This window comes from Bufo bufo, chromosome 10 (genome assembly GCF_905171765.1).
Source record: "Bufo bufo chromosome 10, aBufBuf1.1, whole genome shotgun sequence".
Lineage (NCBI taxonomy): Eukaryota > Metazoa > Chordata > Amphibia > Anura > Bufonidae > Bufo > Bufo bufo.
Window position 1 is genome coordinate 75846850 of NC_053398.1, and position 14398 is coordinate 75861247.

The 14398-nt window shown below is 45.9% G+C and overlaps 1 protein-coding gene across 2 annotated transcripts in view; it reads left to right on the top strand.

The window, feature by feature from the left end:
- The window catches only part of SLC29A2 (solute carrier family 29 member 2), a 180883-nt gene that overhangs the window by 65332 nt on the left and 101153 nt on the right, over positions 1–14398 (top strand). The gene's annotated exons all lie outside the window — the stretch shown is intronic.

A 14398-nucleotide genomic window follows, 5' to 3' on the forward strand; every position in this document is an offset into this window, starting at 1 on the left:
TTTATATGACTTAAAAGGGTTTTCCGATATTTTCTTACTGATGACCTATCCTCAGGATAGGTCATCAGTATCTGGTCGGTGGGAATCCGACTCCCAGGCCCTCGACGATCAGTTGTTTGAGAAGACAGAGGCACTCCTGTAAGTGCCACTGCCTTCTCTCTGCTTTTCCTAGACAGACTGATGACACGTTCATGTGTCACGTGGCCTAGGAGTAGCTCAGCCCCATTCAAGTGAATGGGGCTCAGTGCAATACCAAGCACAGCTACTATACAATGTACGGTGCTTAGTAAGCTACGAGAAGGCAGTGGTGCTTACAGGAGCACCACTGCCTTCTCTATAAAGCTGATTGGCGGGGGTCCTGGGTGTCAGACTGCTACTGTTCAGATACTGATGACCTATTCAGAGGAAAGGTCATCAGTAAAAAATAATAATTCTGGAAAACCCTTTTAACTATACATGGTCTTGTGTGAAGAAGTGTTTCTATTTGAACTCTTAACAACTGTTGCCAGTTTTGGAATCCCATAAATCTAAGCCTGTAACAGCTGCAGCTATCATAAAACATAATCTGTCTATAGATATGAGGTGTTAATCAGCTAAAATGTGCAATTCTGACTTTTTCTTAATTGCATGTTGACTGATCTTTTGTTGATAAAAAAAATATCTGCTGTATTGTGTTTTTTCTGTCCAGTTGGCATAACTTTATAGTCAGGTCCATAAATATTGGGACATCAACACAATTGTAACATTTTTGGCTCTATACACCATCACAATGGATTTGAAATTAAATGAAATGAACAAGATGTTCTTTAACTGCAGACTGTCAGCTTTAATTTGAGGGTATTTACATCCAAATCAGGTGAACAGTGTAGGAATTACAACAGTTTGCATATGTGCCTCCCACTTGTTAAAGGACCGAAAGTAATTGGACAGAATAATAATCATAAATCAAACTTTCACTTTTTAATACTTGGTTGCAAATCCTTTGCAGTCAATTACAGCCTGAAGTCTGGAACGCATAGACATCACCAGACGTTGGGTTTCATCCTTGGTGATGCTCTGCCAGGCCTCTACTGCAACTGTCTTCAGTTCCTGCTTGTTCTTGGGGAATTTTGTCCTCAGCAAGTGAAATGCATGCTCAATCGGATTCAGGTCAGGTGATTGACTTGGCCATTGCATAACATTCCACTTCTTTCTCTTAAAAAACTCTTTGGTTGCTTTTGCACTATGCTTTGGGTCATTGTTCATCTGCGCTGTGAAGCGCCGTCCAATGAGTTCTGAAGCATTTGGCTGAATATGAGCAGATAATATTACCCGAAACACTTCAGAATTCATCCTGCTGCTTTTATCAGCAGTCACATCATCAATAAATACAAGAGAACCAGTTCCATTGGCAGCCATACATGCCCACGCCATGACACTACCACCACCATGCTTCATTGATGAGGTGGTATGCTTAGGATCATGAGCAGTTTCTTTCCTTCTTCATACTCTTCTCTTCCCATCAATCTGGTACATGTTGATCTTGGTCTCATCTGTCCGTAGGTTGTTGTTCCAGAACTGTGATGGCTTTTTTAGATGTCGTTTGGCAAACTCTAATCTGGCCTTCCTGTTTTTGAGGCTCACCAATGGTTTATATCTTGTGGTGAACCCTCTGTATTCACTCTGGTGAAGTGGTCTTCTCTTGATTGTTGACTTTGACACACATACAACTACCCCCTGGAGAGTGTTCTTGATCTGGCCAACTGTTGTGAAGGGTGTTTTTCTTCACCAGGGAAAGAATTATTCGGTCATCCACCACAGTTGTTTTCCGTGGTCTTCCGGGTCTTTTGGTGTTGCTGAGCTCACCGGTGCGTTCCATCTTTTTAAGAATGTTCCAAACAGTTGTTTTGGCCACGCCTAATGTTTTTGCTATCTCTCTGATGGGTTTGTTTTGTTTTTTTCAGCCTAATGATGGCTTGCTTCACTGATAGTGACAGCTCTTTGGATTTCATCTTGAGAGTTAACAGATTCCAAATGCAAATGGCACACTTGAAATGAACTCTGGACCTTTTTATCTGCTCATTGTAATTGGGATAATGAGGGAATAACACACACCTGGCCATGGAACAGCTGAGAAGCCAATTGCCCCATTACTTTTGGTCCCTTAACAAGTGGGAGGCACATATGCAAACTGTTGTAATTCCTACACCATTCACCTGATTTGGATGTAAATACCCTCAAATTAAAGCTGGCAGTCTGCAGTTAAAGCACATCTTGTTCCTTTCATTTCAAATCGATTGTGGTGGTGTATAGAGACAAAAATGTTAGAATTGTGTCGATGTCCCAATATTTATGGACGTGGCTGTATTAGCTTTTATGTTTTTATATTAGCTGTGTCTGAGCGGACTGGCCATAGACCCTACAGGAAAATTTCCCGTTGAGCCAATGCCCAGGGGGCCACCCAAGCCCTCCTCATGTCTGCCAGCCAGGTATATAGTGATCTGATGCTCTCAACATTAATTAATATAGGAGCATCAGGCACTTATGCACCTGGCCTGCCGACGCAGGGGCCCACCTGAATTCAGCTGTACTGCTGGAGTGGTATTCTGTTCACCTGCTTGCATTTGCTCTGCATTGCTGGTCTCCTACTGCTGTTGTTCCACCTTTTGTCAATTTGGACGCACCTACTACATTGGGCAATATTTAGGTTTTTTCTACCTTAAGTAAAAACTTTAAGTTCACAGTCCACCCCTGGCTGTGTCCAATCGATAATTAGCCAATTTAAATGTGCTGCAGAGAACAGTGTTCATCAGATGAAAGCATCGTTGATGGCACCCAAAATCATAGTATATGGACAACAGATCATCCTGCTGCCCAGGAACAATGGCTCAGATTTACTAATGTATCTGCTCCAAAAATTTGTCTAAAAAAATTGCGCATCTAGGGTTTTACACTTTTTCCAACATGCTCGACAAGGAGGTCGTGCTTAGTGGAAGGTGGTGGGATTTCACAGGAAGGTCCTAAGATGCACCATTTTGCACCAAAATCTTGGTGCAATTCTGGCATTAAAATTTGATCAGACAGCTCATGTAAAGGGACCTTTAAATAGAGAGATTTACACATTTGCTGCTAGATTTTGGCTAAAGTTAAATCCTGTGAATTTGTCATAGTTCCCTGGTGATGTGATGACTGTAGTACAGTACATCGTCAATGATTTTCATAGTTTTGTTTAAAGGGGTTGGCCCCTATTAGTTACTAATGCCTATCAGTTATTAGCACATGCAGCTAGTAATAGACATTATTAAACCGTCTGCACAGTGCATGCGCTGGTTCCCCTGTCCGTCCCCAGTGCAAGTCAGTGGAAGTCACCATCACATGATCCTCCATCTGCAGCCATTATAGGTAGCCAGCACCTTGAAGTGGGTAAATGGTCCTGCAGGTAAACATAAATTAAACATTTTTCATGCCCAAGCTGCCTACATATTAATAACTTCCCCTGAAACGCAACAGACTTGCTCTATGGCCTGGAGGAACATCAGATGTACTGAATTAAATAGTTGTCCTAAGTATACTACTATCACGTTCTCTTTTAATTTTATGCAAGCTAGGAGTTATATGACCAGTATATTATGACGTCTCTCTGAGTGGGAGAGGGATCCATATCTGCTGGAATGGTTCACAAAATCTAACTCTGTGACAAGCCAAAATTGCATTCAATTAAAAAATAATTCTTATTTTTCTGGACTATGCCCACTCCCTGTTACCATTAACAAAGTGGCAACTGGATGACCCTGCCCTTTTCTATGATCCTATCCTGATCGCTCAAGCCCATAAATTCCCCCCTCGGCTCGTTTCCTAAAATGATATTGAAGATGTGTCCTACCTCCTCTAATGGCGTTGTCTAAGTGAACCCCTCGATGTTCACAATACCCCTGATGGTGGGGAGAGACTTTCCCGAGGGGAACACCAGGTCGCTACCTCTTGAGGAGGATAGGCACACAAGGCAGCTGGTCCAGGCGGACCAGGAGGTACCTGAGAAAGGTACCAGAGGTTCAGATGTTGTCAGCAGTCTGAGTTGTTACCAAGAGCAACAGTGCAGGACCGAAGGATGAGGCAGAGGCGAAGTCAGACAGGCAATAGGTCAGGGCAGGTGCACAGATACAGGTCAGGCAATCTGGCTCGGCAACAGGAGAGTCAAGGCAAGCAGGCAGGGATCAAACAGGTAGCAGAGTTCATGAACACAAGCGGATATCAGGAACCTTAGCAGGACACAAGGAAGGACCTTGACACTGAGGCATCTGGTAAGGGGGCTGAGCCACTTATATATGTGCAGGAGGGCTAGGATTAGTTGGCGAGGTCACATAATCCAACCCATAAAACACAAGAAGTGATGCGTGCCGGTCCGTATAGAAATGCTGCAGGAAACAAGCAGCAAGCATGCTGTGGCCAGGGCTGAAAGGAAACACTGGCAGCAGATCACCGCTGAACACGGCGCCTGGGACCGCGGCGGTAAGCAGGGGAACAGTGGCGCACAGCAGCCGCTGTTACAGAAGATCTGTCATATACCTTATCTTACTCCACAGAAGGGTCACAGAATGGGGCTTTATCCAACCTCAGAGTGTTTTAAGTGTCACTCTCCCGATGCTAATTTATTTGACTGCCTATGGTCGTGCCCAGTTATTAAACCCTTCTGGACACAAATACAACAGTTCACTACCACACATCTGACAAATTTTGCTCCCGATGAGACTCTATGGGCAATATTTGGATATTAAGACCTGAATAAATATACATGTTCTCCAAGAGCTCATAAGCTGTAACATTTTGTAGCAGCGGCTACAAATTCAGTCCATTCTGCAGTTATGGATCCATGACCACGTTCCCCCATTTAAGCTCTTTCTGGGGAAATTGTCCTTTTTATTTAAAATGGATTGGGCTGAGTCTTCTCTACATAAAGAAGGAAAGGTGCAGTGTTCTTGCAAAAACTGGGAACGTTTTATCTCTTTGCTTTCGCAATTAATTCAGAATAACTGCCTTGGTGTTGATGGGTCCTGCACGATTTTCATAAAGGGGATTGGGGTCACGTACCCATTTTGGGTGACATTTTTGTGAGAGAATGATTTGTTTTGGATATTAGATACCACCCCCCCTTCTTTTTTTCTTCCTCTCCTCAATAATCCCTATTACTAGCCGTTCCCTGTGCATGCCCATCTAGATCTAGTAATTGATAGTGGCCAAGCCCTTTAAGGCTACATGCACACGACAGTTAAAAAAAACGTCCGTTAAAAACGAACACACTGTTAGTTTTTCATGTCCATTTTGCATCGCCATTTTGCATCAGTGTGTGTATCCATTTTCTGTCCGTCTCCTTTTTTTAATGCCCGTTTTGCATCATTTTTTTTGTTTTTGTTATAAACAATTTTTATTGTTTTAATATATCAATGCAAAATTAACTGTAGACATAATGCTTGATAAAAAGAGACATAATACATGTACAATAGTTTAGATTAAATGCGAAGCTTGCATTTTGTAGTCACTTTACACAGATATCGTTTACAACTAACCAAAGCAAATTGGAAGATCAAACTCAGGAACATAGGAGTATAAATAATGTTTACATTATGTTAGTTAAAGTGCCTGTAAGTTTTCCAAAGAGACCAGATATGGAGAAAAGTTCTTCTAGTTTAAAGCTCCCAATGGGAGATTTCCTCTAAGCGATAGAACTGATCAACTTTATTAATCCATTGTTCTACAGTAGGGGTCTCAGAGGAATACCATAGTGTGGGGATCAAGAGGCGGGCTGCCGAAATCAGAAAAGAGAAGAGGGACATTTTTCCTTCTCCGCGGATGCCAAAAGATAGGAGAGCAATTTCAGGAGTACAGGGAAACTTGGATCTACAAACATCATTGCTTAGTCGGAAAATGGTTTTCCACCAAGAAAGTATCAAAGGGCAACTCCACCATATGTGAAAAAATGAGGCTCTACTAGTTCCACATCTCCAGCATTGGTCCTATACCATATATAAAGTACTTTGTACCCGTTTTCCTGCACTCGACCACAACATGAAAGTTTGTGAGGAGTGATAAAGAGCTTTGTAATCTCTGACTGAAAGAATTGTCTTCACAAGTCTATCTCCCATAACCCAATTACTGCTCGTTTGACATCCGTGGGGGAGAGCATTAGTTTTTTTATATAAAGTGGAGATCAATTTAGAAGGGTATCTGGCACTGGTCAGTAGATTCTCAAACCACTGTGGTGGAGACTGGGTGTTAAGCGACTTAGCTCTAAGAGCAATTTCTTTTTTGAGGAAACCAAGAAATAAAGCATGTGATGTGTGGACATTAAGGCACTCTTTTAGTGAAAGTTCTGAAAGAACGCAACCGTTATCCTCCAAAAAAAATCAGTTATTAACAAAGAAGAAGATCTGACTTCAGGAGGACAGGAGTCTCTCAGATCCCTTGGGGCAAGGGAAATAATATTTCTGACTTGAAGGAGAGGTGAAGGTAAGGTCAGGGCTCGATGGCTGGAACCACTCCCACACTTTTAAAGCAGTGCGTATTATAGGATTTGGGATAGAGGAGAAATGTATAGCCTTCATGTATAGTTCAGGGTCAGGTAGACCTATTCCTCCTAGGTGTCTGGGTTTAGTTAAGGTCGACAAGGACAGTGGCGTTGCTAGGGCTGGTGTCACCCGGTGCGGTAGAAAATGGTGTCACCGCCCCCTCCCCGAAGCAATATTTTTTTTGCCATATATGGGGGCTATGGTGGTGCTACTGCCATAGGGGGCATCCGTTAGCTCAGCAGACCCCCCCCCCCTAGCAGTCAGAGCCTGGTCTCGGGAGGGACACTTCCAGATTATTTTCTGTCCACTGCCACAAAACAATGGTGCTTATAGCACAGACTACCCAGTGTAGCGGTATACTGTATATTGTGGGGCGCAGTGTAGTAGTATCATAGTGCCTCTCTCTTCCCCCCCCATGTCCCAGTATCATTGTGCCTCTCTCCCCCCCCATGTCCCAGTATCATAGTGCCTCTCTCCCCCCCCATGTCCCAGTATCATAGTGCCTCTCTTCCCCCCATGTGCCAGTATCATTGCCTCTCACCCCCCCATGTGCCAGTATCATAGTGCCAAATCCACCCATGTGCCAGTATTAAGTGCCAACCCTTCCACGTGCCAGTATCAAGTGCCTCTCTCCTCCACCCACATGTCCCAGTATCCTAGTGCCTCTCTCCCCCCAAAAAGTGCCAGTATCAAGTGCCTCTCTCCTCCCCCCATGTGCCAGTATCATAGTGCCATGCCATCTCCCCCTCAAAGTGCCAGTATCAATTGCCTCTCTCCTCCCCCCCATGTGCCAGTATCCTAGTGCCATGCCACCCCCCCCCAAAAGTGCCAGTATCAAGTGCCTCTCTCCTCCCCCCATGTGCCAGTATCAAGTGCCTCTCTCCTTCCCCCCCATGTCCCAGTATCATAGTGCCATCTCCGCCCCCCCCCCCCCCCCGTGTGCCAGTATCAGGTGCCAACCCCCATGTGCCAGTATCAAGTGCCTCCCGCTCCCCCCCATGGCAGTAACAGTCGGGTATTAAAAAAAAAAAAAAACACTTCTACTTACCTCCATGTCAGCGATGCGATGCAATGCAGCCTCTTCCTGTGTTCCGCCCTGTATGTCCATATATGGAGTCAGTGCTTGTATTTCAGAAAAGTTTCTGCTGGGATTCAAACCCACGACCTTCTGTACCAGAGGCAAAGCACTTAACCTCACAGCCATAAGATCTGCCTTGCTACTGATTGAAAAAATATGAGACTTCTACTGTTATAGCTGGCTAAATGTACATCTATACACATGACAGCTGCCCTAACACACCCAGCTCTGCTATATCTCTATATATGATAGCTGCCCCAGCACACCCAGCTCTGCTACATCTAATACACATGACAGCTACAGCTGCACCAGCACACTCAGCTCTAATATATCTCTATATATGACAGCTGCCCCAGCACACCCAGCTCTGCTACATCTATATATCTCTAAGTATTGCTATACAGTAGATAGATATATAGAGATATAGCAGAGCTGAGTGTGCTGGGGCAGCTGTCATGTGTATAGATGTAGCAGAGCTGGGTGTGTTAGATGTAGCAGAGCTGGGTGTGCTGGGGCAGCTATCATATATAGAGATATAGCAGAGCTTAGTGTGCTGGGACAGCTGTCATATAGAGATATAGCAGTGCTGGGTGTGTTGGGGCAGCTGTCATGTGTATAGATGTACACTTAGCCAGCTATAACAGTAGAAGTCTCATATTTTTTCAATCAGTAGCAAGGCAGATCTTATGGCTGTGTGGGTAAATGATTTGCCTCTGATACAGAAGGTCGTGGGTTCGAATCCCAACAGAAACTTTTCTGAAATACAGTCTAAATTAGAATACACAAGCACTGACTCCATATATGGACATACAGGGCAGGACACAGGAAGAGGCTGCATCGCATCGCTGACAGAAGGTCGTGGGTTCGAATCCCAGACACATCTTTCCCTCTCCTGAGGGCAATACAAACCGGCCCGGCTGGTGTCACCAGTCACCATCAATGGTGTCACCCGGTGCGGTCCGCACCCCCCTTGCAACGCCACTGGACAAAGATAATCTAGGCTTCTTTTTCTGCCAAATTAACTGACGGATATGGGAATTCAAAGATCTAAAAAAAAAGAATCTCGGTATAGCAATTGGGAGGACCTGGAGAAAGTAAGTGAGTCTAGGGATCACTAGGGACATCACCAAGTTCTTTCTAACAAACCATGACAGGTAAGGATAATCCAGGGAGTCCAACTAAGCAACAATGACCGCCAAGAGTGGAGTGTAGTTGAGGTGAAATAAGTCTGAGAGGTGTGAGGTTAATTTGATGCCCAAGTAGGTTAGATGAAGGGAGGACCAGTTGAATTGGGAGTTTAATTGAAGAGCTGAAATAAGGTTAGGGGAGAGGCCTATATGTAGGATTTGAGATTTTTGTGGGTTTACTTTAAAGTTAGAGAGGGAACCAAATCTTTTAAGAAGGAAATTATTAGGGGCATAGATTTGTTGGGGTTTGTGGTGAGGATCTGAAGATTATCAGCAAAAGCAGCTAATTTGTATTCTTGTGATCCTTTCTTAAGTCCATTAATGCCCTCTTCCTGTCTCAAGGCTTGTAATAAGGTTTCCATCACAAGGACAAATATTTGGGGGGCGAGGGGGCAACCCTGACGTGTTCCATTTTTGATATTTAAAAAACTAGCCGAAATGAGGTTGTTGACTAAAACAGAAGCAGAGGAGTTTGCGTACTACGCAAACACAGCTTGAACTTAGGGAATAGGGAAGTGAAATTTATACAGGGGGTGTTCAATAAAGGACCAGTCTATATGATTGAATGCTTTTTCAGCATCAGTGCCGAGTAATACCAAAGGTAGTTTTTTGTACGAGGCGAAAAAGAGGGCATCAAGGACCTTAGTAGTATTATGTTTTCCTTCGTCTCCCTTTACAAATCCCACCTGATCAGTGGGGAGGAAGGGTTGAAGTCTGGTGGCCAGCATTTTTGCAAGGAGTTTTAAGTCTATGTTTAATAAGGATATGGGACGGTAGTTTGCGCAAATGTCGGGTCTTTGCCTTCTTTGGGAATTAGTGCATTGGTCATGTCAGGTGATAATGGTTTTTTTATGTAGAGCAAGATTACAAACGGAAAGTAAGTGAGGGAGCAGGGAGTTTTGGAAAGTGGTATAATAAACGGTTGGGAAGCCATCTGGGCCAGGGCACTTGTCTTTTGGGGTGGTCTTAAGGGCATTTTCAAGTTCTGTGAGTGAAAACGCTTTTGCTAATACATCTCGTTGGGAGGTTTAATGAGTCAAGGAAAGAATTAACAGTAGAGTCTCTATCTAGAATGTCTTGATCTCATTTTGCATGTGGTAGATTATACAGAGCTTCATAGAAGAGTCTAAACTGTTCGGCAATGGCCTCCGAGGAAAAAACTGGATGTCCTTGAGGGGATTTAATGGAAGTTACATGTCTTGCTAGTTTTCTACGTCTTATGCATTGCATCATAAATTTTGAGGCTTTATTGCCATGGGCAAAGAATTTATGTTGGGAGGATAAATAATATTTGGCTGCTTTTACATTTAGGAGGTTTTTGAGTTCTGTCCTAAGGGCTGTAAGGCTAGACAAGTGTTGGGCTGCTAGGGATCGTTTATGGTACGATTCTAAAGCGTGGATCTGGTCTAGTAGGGAAGAAAGGTGTTTGTTTGTTTTTAAAAAAAGGAGCATTTGCAAGTAAAGTGTCCCCTAATGAACACTTTGTGGGCATCCCATAGAATTTGAGGGGAAGTATCAGGTTTGTTGTTGATGGAGAAATATTAATCTAAGAGAGATGAGAAATAATTATTGTGGTCTTAGTTGCTCAGTATGGACTTATTTGGTCTCCAAATAGGAGTAGGGATGAGCTAACCAGAACTGTATAGTTCGGGTTCGTACCGAATTTTGGGGTGTCCGTGACACGGACCCGAACCCGAACATTTTCGTAAAAGTTCGGGTTCGGTGTTCGGCGCTTTCTTGCCGCTTTTTGAAAGGCTGCAAAGCAGCCAATCAACAAGCGTCATACTACTTGCCCCAAGAGGCCATCACAGCCTTGCCTACTATTGGCATGGCTTTGATTGGCCAGTGCAGCATGTGACCCAGCCTCTATATAAGCTTGGGTCACGTAGCGCTGCACGTCACTCTGCTGATTCAAGCATAGGGAGAGGTTGCTGCTGCGACGTTAGGGCGAGATTAGGCAGATTAACCCCTCCAAAAGACTTCATTCTGTGATCGATCTCCAGCTGTGGATCATTGAAGTGCTAATATCGACTGCTCACTTTTTTTAGGCTGCCCAGAGCGTTTTTAGATCACTTTTTTCTGGGGTGATCGGCGGCCATTTTGTGGCTTGTGGTGCGCCAGCACAAGCTACCACCAAGTGCTTTTAACCATCAATAGTGTGGTTATTTTTTGCTATATCCTACATCAGCTGCAGGCTGAGCCTGTGTCACCGAAGTGCATTTAACCATCAACAGTCTGGTTATTTTTTGGCCATATACTACATCAGGTGCAGGCTGAGCCTGTGTCACCCAAGTGCATTTAACCATGAATAGTGTGGTTATTTTTTGGCCAAATACTACATCAGGGGCAAGTTGAGCCCGTCACCCAGCGCCTAAAAAATAGACCTGACATTTCTATTCAACCAAATCTGTACTGTTTGAGCTGGTCAAGTTATTTGTAGTGACCATAAAAGCACAGTTTTTGTTCTGGGGTGAAAAACTATTTCCAAATTTGACATTCTCAAAATAAGTAGTTTATGCTATATGAGGCCTACTTGAAATCTATCCCAAAAAGGATATCTTAGATTCAAGGTGCTGATAGTGTCATTCAGAAAAACTTAACACACATGCTACCGTGCAGATATGAGTCTAATTCTGTGATTAAACGTATACCTGTCACACAGCGCAAAAAAAAATAGGCCTCACATTTCTATTCAACCAAATCTGTACTGTTTTAGCTGGCCAAGTTATTTGTAGTGACCGTAAAAGCACAGTTTTTGTTCTGGGTTGAAAAACTATTCCCAAATTTGCCATTTTCAAAATTGTGGTGAACGGGAACAATGAGGAAAACATCTAATAAGGGACGTGGACATGGTCGTGTTAGTGGACCCTCTGGTGCTGGGAGAGGACGTGGCCGTTCTGCCACAGCCACACGTCCTTGTGAACCAACTACCTCAGGTCCCAGTAGCCAGCAGAATTTACAGCGATATTTGGTGGGGCCCAATGCCGTTCTAAGGATGCTAAGGCCTGAGCAGGTACAGGCATTAGTCAATTGGGTGGCCGACAGTGCATCCAGCACGTTCACATTATCTCCCACCCAGTCTTCTGCAGAAAGCGCACAGATGGCGCATGAAAACCAGCCCATCAGTCTGTCACATCACCCCCATGCATATCAGGGAAACTGTCTGAGCCTCAAGTTATGCAGCAGTCTCTTATGCTGTTTAAAGACTCTGCTGCCAGGGTTTCCCAAGGGCATCCACCTAGCCCTTCCCCAGGGGTGGAAGAGATAGAATGCATGAACGCACAACCACTTATGTTTCTTGATGATGAGGCCATGGGAATACCACCTCAGCACGTCTCTGATGATGACGAAACACAGGTGCCAACTGCTGCGTCTTTCTGCAGTGTGCAGACTGAACAGGAGGTCAGGGATCAAGACTGGGTGGAAGACGATGCAGGGGACGATGAGGTCCTAGACCCCACATGGAATGAAGGTCGTGCCACTGACTTTCACAGTTCGGAGGAAGAGGCAGTGGTGAGACCGAGCCAACAGCGTAGCAAAAGAGGGAGCAGTGGTTTGCACGCTGTGCCATCAGAGCCTGAAGCGAGGCATTAATGTTCTGAACCTTAGCACAACCTGCATGACCAGGCACCTGCATGCAAAGCATGAACTGCAGTGGAGTAAACACCTTAAAAACAAAGTCACTCAGGCTCCCCCTGCTACCTCTTCTGCTGCTGCCGCCTCGGCCTCTTCTGCTGCTGTCGCCGCTTCGGCCTCTTCCTCCGCCTCTGGAGGAACGTTGGCACCTGCCGCCCAGCAAACATGGGATGAACCACCAACACCACCACCTGCGTCACCAAGCATCTCAACCATGTCACACGGCAGCGTTCAGCTCTCCATCTCACAAACATTTGAGAGAAAGCGTAAATTCCCACCTAGCCACCCTCGATCCCTGGCCCTGAATGCCAGCATTTCTAAACTACTGGCCTATGAAATGCTGTCATTTAGGCTGGTGGACACAGACAGCTTCAAACAGCTCATGTCGCTTGCTGTCCCACAGTATGTTGTTCCCAGCCGCCACTACTTCTCCAAGAGAGCCGTGCCTTTCCTGCACAACCAAGTGTCCGATAAAATCAAGTGTGCACTGCGCAACGCCATCTGTGGCAAGGTCCACCTAACCACAGATACGTGGACCAGTAAGCACGGCCAGGGACGCTATATCTCCCTAACTGCACACTGGGTAAATGTAGTGGCGGCTGGGCCCCAGGCGGAGAGCTGTTTGGCGCACGTCCTTCCGCCGTCAAGGATCGCAGGGCAACATTCTTTGCCTCCTGTCTCCTCCTCCTCCTACTCAGCTTCCTCCTCCTCTTCTTCCACCTGCTCATCCAGTCAGCCACACACCTTCACCACCAACTTCAGCACAGCCCGGGGTAAACGTCAGCAGGCCGTTCTGAAACTCATATGTTTGGGGGACAGGCCCCACACCGCACAGGAGTTGTGGCGGGGTATAGAACAACAGACCGACGAGTGGTTGCTGCCGGTGAGCCTCAAGCCCGGCCTGGTGGTGTGCGATAATGGGCGAAATCTCGTTGCAGATCTGGGACAAGCCGGTTTGACGCACATCCCTTGCCTGGCGCATGTGCTGAATTTGGTGGTGCAGAAGTTCATTCGCAACTACCCCGACATGTCAGAGCTGCTGCATAAAGTGCGGGCCGTCTGTTCGCGCTTCCGGCGTTCACACCCTGCTGCTGCACGCCTGTCTGCGCTACAGTGTAACTTCGGCCTTCCCGCTCACCGCCTCATATGCGATGTGCCCACCAGGTGGAACTCCACCTTGCACATGCTGGACAGACTGTGCAAGCAGCAGCATGCCATAGTGGAGTTTCAGCTGCAGCACGCACGGGTCAGTCGCACTGCAGAACAGCACCACTTCACCACCAATGACTGGGCCTCCATGCGAGACCTGTGTGCCCTGTTGCGCTGTTTCGAGTACTCCACCAACATGGCCAGTGGCGATGACGCCGTTATCAGCGTTACAATACCACTTCTATGTCTCCTTGAGAAAACACTTAGGGTGATGATGGAAGAGGAGGTGGCCCAGGAGGAAGAGGAGGAAGAGGGGTCATTTTTAGCACTTTCAGGCCAGTCTCTTCGAAGTGACTCAGAGGGAGGTTTTTTGCAACACCAGAGGCCAGGTACAAATGTGGCCAGACAGGGCCCACTAGAGGAGGACGAGGATGAGGAGGAGGTGGAGGAGGATGAGGATGAAGCATGTTCACAGCGGGGTGGCACCCAAAGCAGCTCGGGCCCATCACTGGTGCGTGGCTGGGGGGAAACACAGGACGATGACGATACGCCTCCCACAGAGGACAGCTTGTCCTTACCTCTGGGCAGCCTGGCACACATGAGCGACTACATGCTGCAGTGCCTGCGCAACGACAGCAGAGTTGCCCACATTTTAACGTGTGCGGACTACTGGGTTGCCACCCTGCTGGATCCCCGGTACAAAGACAATGTGCCCACCTTACTTCCTACACTGGAGCGTAATAGGAAGATGCGCGAGGACAAGCGCACGTTGGTAGACGCGCTACTGAGAGCATTCCCAAATGTCA